This window comes from Spea bombifrons, chromosome 2, assembly GCF_027358695.1.
Source record: "Spea bombifrons isolate aSpeBom1 chromosome 2, aSpeBom1.2.pri, whole genome shotgun sequence".
Taxonomy (NCBI): Eukaryota; Metazoa; Chordata; class Amphibia; order Anura; family Pelobatidae; genus Spea; species Spea bombifrons.
The window spans coordinates 125,374,831-125,381,138 of NC_071088.1; positions in this window are offsets into that span (position 1 = coordinate 125,374,831).

Consider the following 6,308-nt stretch of genomic DNA (forward strand, 5'->3'; position numbering starts at 1 on the left):
ATCGATGTAGCGTCGCCAGAGAACCAGATTCTCACCAAAAGGGTTGTTGGACCAGATGTAATCGGCTTCCCAATCTACATTTGCATAATTTGGTGGAAATCTGGTTCCCATGGCGGTATCACATAACTGCAAATAAAAATGGTGATCAAACCAAAAATAATTGTGTGTGAGAATGAAGTTGATACATTCTATTATAAATTGATTCTGTAATGAATCCATGTGGATATCTTTTTGAAGAACCTTCCTAATGGCTTCTACACCCTGGTCGAGAGGAATGACCGTATACAGGGATACAACGTCTATCGTGGCCCAAATGTAATCGGTAGACCATTTCATGTCTTTTAGACTATCGAGAATGTGTTTTGTATCCTGGATATATGATGGGACAAGAGGCACGTATTTTTGCAGAAATCAACGTGTTGAGACTTATTACTGGTAAAGGAAATAAATCCACTTATGATGGGTCGACCTGGGGGAGCGGTAATGTTTTTATGGATTTTGGGTAAAAAAATAGCCATTTTTGGAAATACAATATTTAAAAAATTATATTCATTATTATTTAAAATCCTAAAAAAAAAGTTTTATATTTTTGTGATTTTATTATTTAGTGGCTGTTTGTGTTTTTTCCGGGTGGCACCCTTTCCATTCACACATATGTCCGATATATGGGGAATCCGTATTGCAGATGAGGCGATGGAGACGAAGACTCGCTCCACGTGGTTTTGACCTCGTTTGTAGGGCTAATGCAGCTGATTGCGGAGAGGAGGGGCTCCCGGAGCCCTTCTGTGGTTGGGGGGCTTTTACTCCGTCGCTCTCTCTCCACCCGCTATACGGACGCTGTTGTGCGGCATGACGCTGCCCTCCGTATTATCTACATCGCGAAGCAACGTCGGGAAGCCCAAATAATTAGAAAGCACTTATTGAAGACTGTAGCATAACGTGAATGTTCTGGAAGTACGCTCAATGGTGAGAAGAGTCCGGAGATGGTACGGAGAAAAGTCCAAAGGATGCAGTTTCTCGACGCGTTTCTCCAGCGCTGTTCTGGCTTCTTCAGTCGAATCGGTCAATAGTCCGTGTAGTAGACATAAAATAAAAGCTGCTCTCTGTGTTCTCTTATGGCATCCGATCCATTTATAAATCTTTACTAATGGGGAACTTCCTGATATTGCGTCCTGACGTACGGCCTGCAGGAGGAGGGTTAATTATATTCTATCATCTATATCAGGATACGGCACTATTCGGATTCCACTTGTTTCATAGATTTCAAAGAAGCAATTAAAGGGATTTTTATCAAAATTCTTTGATGGGCCTGACTTACTACGGGTGTTTGTGAGTGATTTTCATAATACACAACACTCCGTATTTATTTACAATATCACACTATTATTGTTTATTCTTTTCCCATATGTACATGCGCCCCAATTTCTGTTGGTTAATGTGTTCAATCACCTATGGAAACTTCCTTCTAAAGAAGAGACCTCCGAGGTCCTGGAAGCTCATGTCTCTCTGTAGCTTTATCTAGTTAGGCTTAATAAAAACACATCTTCAACCAAAGATTCTATTTTCCCTTTTCAGCTATTAATAGAAATGACTCCTTTTGGGGTTTTTATATATTTTTTAATCTATAAGTAACTCTATATGTAAAGTGATGCTGTATCCAGCATTATAAATAACAGAGGAGATGTCATTTCCTCATCAGTCCGGTCTGTCTTTAGCTCCTCTCCCAGTCGCCTTCAGCCCTCAGATCCGCAAAGGTCTCAGCGAAGTATGCTGGGTCGTTGTAGATGCGCAGCATTTCTCCACTCATTGTTATGGCGACAGCCAGGCATCTATTCCAAAAAGCCTCCTTCACGCTGCCTGCAATGAAGAGCCCGAAGGGGTATGATGTCCTCGCACCCGTGTAAGAATAGGACACGTACAGGCAGGCCATGAGAGCTGCCTTTAACTCCTGCTTGCTGACCAGACAGCTGGAGATGGCCTCTCTACACACCAAGTAAAGAAAGGTGATGGTAGCTGGTGTTAGGAATGGCTCTGCCTGCCATCCTTGGAGGTAGAGGGCTCTGTCCACATTAACAATCCAGCGCACAGGGTCCATGGGACTGAGAGATGGTATCATAGGACACCTGCCGCAGATAAACCTCCCAAACCAATGCAGCACCTTGATGGTATCAGCCGGCTCCAGGTCCCGTTGTGATGGTAAATTGTTGGGATCGGGCACGGTGTTCTGGCCGCTGCAGGTCGGTTCGTTGTCTTCTGGCTGCTGGTTCAAAAACCGAGCCAGAAACCTCTTCAAGGGCGGGTCTGATGTGCTGACCGAAGAGCGCCTCTTGAGCGGTTTCCCTGTCTTTTTCTCTTGAGAAGCCATGTAGTATTTGGCAACAACAACAAAACGTTTCAACTGCTAACAGCTGAGAGTTATGCCTGAGATGCACCGGTCAGCTTGTTTTTGAGAGTCACAGAACACTGTGGAGAGTCTAAGCCATTGTTCTACCTCATTACCATGACATCATCATCATTCTATCAGTCTTTATGATCTATGGTGATAGGACATCATGAACACCAGGGACTTCAACTCCCATAGCTATATTTAATAAATAAAGTTAATTTACCTGAATCCAATGTAATATAAACACAAGTCTAGGATCGACCCTGAGTGCTTCTTCTGCAGACACCATAAAGCTGCTTAACTTAACACATTTCTAACTAAATGCAGCATAAGAAACACCATTCCTAGTCCTGCTAGATGACCAAACCAATCTTTAAGCAAATACAATTTTGCCTTCTTTATATTGTTTTCAATAAAAGCCACCCGTATGCTTAGATGGCCTCAAAACTGGCCCCAGGTAGTATTTTCATTTTAATTCAAAATATTCATCATTCCCAAACAATCTGGTTTTGAATTTGGAAAAAGAGTAGATGTGTGCATTTTCTGTTCTCCGTTATAACCATCCCTACAACATTTGTGAGGAAAAAAACCATTAAGATTTTTTTGTGAACAGTATTAAAATGTTAATCCTATCACATAGTAAAAGGTAATTTGATGTGTATTCTACTAGCTTTATATGAAACGAGGTAATCTTCCTTTTAAAAATGAACACGATGGTGTAGATCCCAATCCTGGTCACTAGATGTCGCTCTTGTCCTATTTATATGAGCCATATGTTCTCCACAACATCCAGTACGGCCCTGCAGTGAAAAGTGGCTTCATACCTTGTTTAAGGGGTCCTCAAAACTGTACATTTTGGGGGGAAATGTACAATTTAACTAGTGTTGCTTATTTTATCATAATTCAGATATTCCACTATAGGGTTTATTCTATGGCTGCAACAACTAATCAATAAAATAAAAAATATATTTCCTTGTGATATCTGTTACCACAATAATTATATTACATACACGCTAACAGTCCTCTATATCAGTGTCAGTCCCTAAATATTTAAATTATAAAGGCACATTATAAGCAGCATGAACTTACGTCAAAACGGCGGAGCTTCTGGTGACGTCTTTTCCCCATTTTTAGGACAAATGGTCGTATTTTTAATAAAGCCTTGTGCACCATGTGACATCATGTTCAGAATAAGCTGTGCATCTAGATTTATCACCATAGCAGAATCTTAGCAAATATATCTTTGGGGCAGTGATTAGTTAAACAATGAAATATTTTATATAGAATATATTGCTTTAAGGGACAGTTATTTGTCCCTGAGAGCTCCAGTAAAGAAGAATTCAACTACTTTATGTACTTTATGAGCATTGCATCTCCCTGATGGCGAGCGGACATTCCCTTACGAAAAAATTACTGCAGTTTTTCTGAAGTAATACTGCAGTTTTTTGGACATGAAAAAAAAACTCTGTTGGTCGCTCGTGCAGACTTTTAAAACCCCAATGCTGCAACTTACCCGGCACATCCCACTGGTCTCCCTCCCTGTTCAATTAATTAAATGTCCGTACGAGCGAACAATAAAGTCGCTCGTACGGACATGTAACTAATTGAACAGGGAGGGAGATCAGTGGCATCGGCAGGGTAAATTGCAGCATTGGGGTTTTAAAACCCCAATGCTGCAACTTACCCTGCAGATGCCACTGGTCTCGCTCCCTGTTCAATTAGTTAGTATGTGCCGGGTTAAATGTCCGTACGTGCGACCAATAAAGTCGCTCGTACGGACATTTAACTAATTGAACAGGGAGGGAGATCAGTGGCATCGGCAGGGTAAGTTGCAGCATTTGGGTTTTAAAACCTCAATGCTGCAACTTACCCGGCAGATCCCACTGGTCTCCCTCCCTGTTCAATTAGTTAGGGGTTAACTTTGTTTTTTTTAAAGGGTTAAGGGGCCGTGCAAGTGAGCCTATTGGTCGCTTGCACGGCCCTTTAACCTATGGATTTCCGCTCCCGTTAACCCCTTCGATGCTGTGTTAGATAACGCAGCATCGAAGGGGTTAACGGGAGTGGAAATCCATAGGTTCGCTGTCAGGGGTTACAAAGACCGTGCGAGTGAGCCTATTGGTCACCTGCAGGGTCTTCCTCTGGCATCAACCAATTGGTTGATGCCAGAGGAGGTCCCTGTAGGCGACCAATAGGCTCATTCGCACTGCCCTGTAACCCGTGACGGCGAACTTCCAGGAACTGCCGCGATGCCGCGAAGCCAAGGTAAGTTAGAAGAAGGGGGGAACAATGGTAGACGAAGACGAAGACAATCACGAAGATCTTCGTGGTGTGTGTCTTCGTCTTCGCCTACGTTTTACCGCCGCCGTCTTCTCTTCGGCGTGTCTTCGGAACGAACACGAAAACGCACTCTTCGTGTTCGTTAACATGTTCGCCCGAAGACGAATGCACAAGTCTACTTTTAATCACATTATTTGTATTAAAATACCAGAAAGCAAAAGTGTTAAAAGGCCCTAATAAATTAAATACATTAAACATAATGGAATCAAAATATTACTGCAAAAATTATTCTTCACGATATTCTTGTAAGAAACTTTTATTTCTTTATTAATTCATGTAAACTATTTTTTCATATTTAATAAAAGCTATTGACAGAAATGCCTTTTACCCCCTACATGCCACTGTGCCTCCCTGATATGCCTTGTACCCTCCTAAATGCCACTCTGCCCCACAATATGCATTGTAACTCCCTATATGCCTCGCTGCGTACAGAAATGCCTTATACTCCTATATGCCACTCTGGCATATCATGGGACAGAGTGGCATATAGGCGGGTATAAAGGATTTCTGGAGGCAGAGTGGCATATACAGGGGTTAAAAGGCATTTCTAGAGGCAGAGTGGCATAAAGGGGGTTAAAAGGCATACCATGGGGCATTGTGCCTCCAGAAAAGCCTTATGCCCCCCATATAACACCCCCCCCTACCACTGCTTCTGACTCCCTGGTGTCTGGTGGGGGCAGCGGGTGGATGCCGGTGTTCCTGAAATTAAAGTGTTCGGTATCCCGGTGGGCCAGTCCGGCCCTGTTCAGCAACATCACCCGAGTACAGTGATTCCCCCCCATGCATGGGTTTGTGTGGAGTTTGGGGTTAAAAGGCCACATTTGGGAAGTGCAATTTTCCCCCCAGTTTGGTCAGTCTGTGCCTACGCCCTATCTTTGAGCCCGGCCACTCCAATTTACCCCATCAAACCATTCATTTTTTTTTACCCCTTCGGTATTTGAAATGCTTTTACTTTAACTCTTTCCATGTGAAGATTTTTGGGAAGATACAGCTCTAATTTTAGCACTTGCTCATAATAATAAACTTTATTTATTTTATTTATTTTTGGACATTTTTTTACACTTTGCTTGAACTGGGTGGTTCCCCGATGTATAATTATTTTTAAATGTTACCAATTTTTTTTTAAGCCTTTGTTTCTCCATATTTTTAATTTCTTTAATATTTTACATTTTAAATTGTGATTAGAAAGCTGGGCTCCATTGACTTGCATGGTTGAATGCAGTACCTGTATTCAACCTGTAAGTGGAGCCAGAGTTCTCTAGAGGGTCTGGAGACCCTCTGGCGAACTTTTCCAACTTTGTTATTTGTTTTTTAAAGGACACGCCGCCATCTTGCGAGTGGCAAAATCACTCACTGTGGCGGTTGTGACCACTCTCCGGACAGCCACAGCGTGTCCTGGGGTGTGCGTTCAGTGTCGTGACACCATTGAAATTTAGGAGGCGCCTTCTAAACTCTTTTAAAATGGGCGTCTTTTAAAAGTGTATGGCGGAAGTTGACGCCCCGTGGAAGGGGCCAGATATGGCCCCTGAAGCCGATCTCTGTGTTGCTGAATGCCTTGACATGAGGCATTACATCAACATTGTTC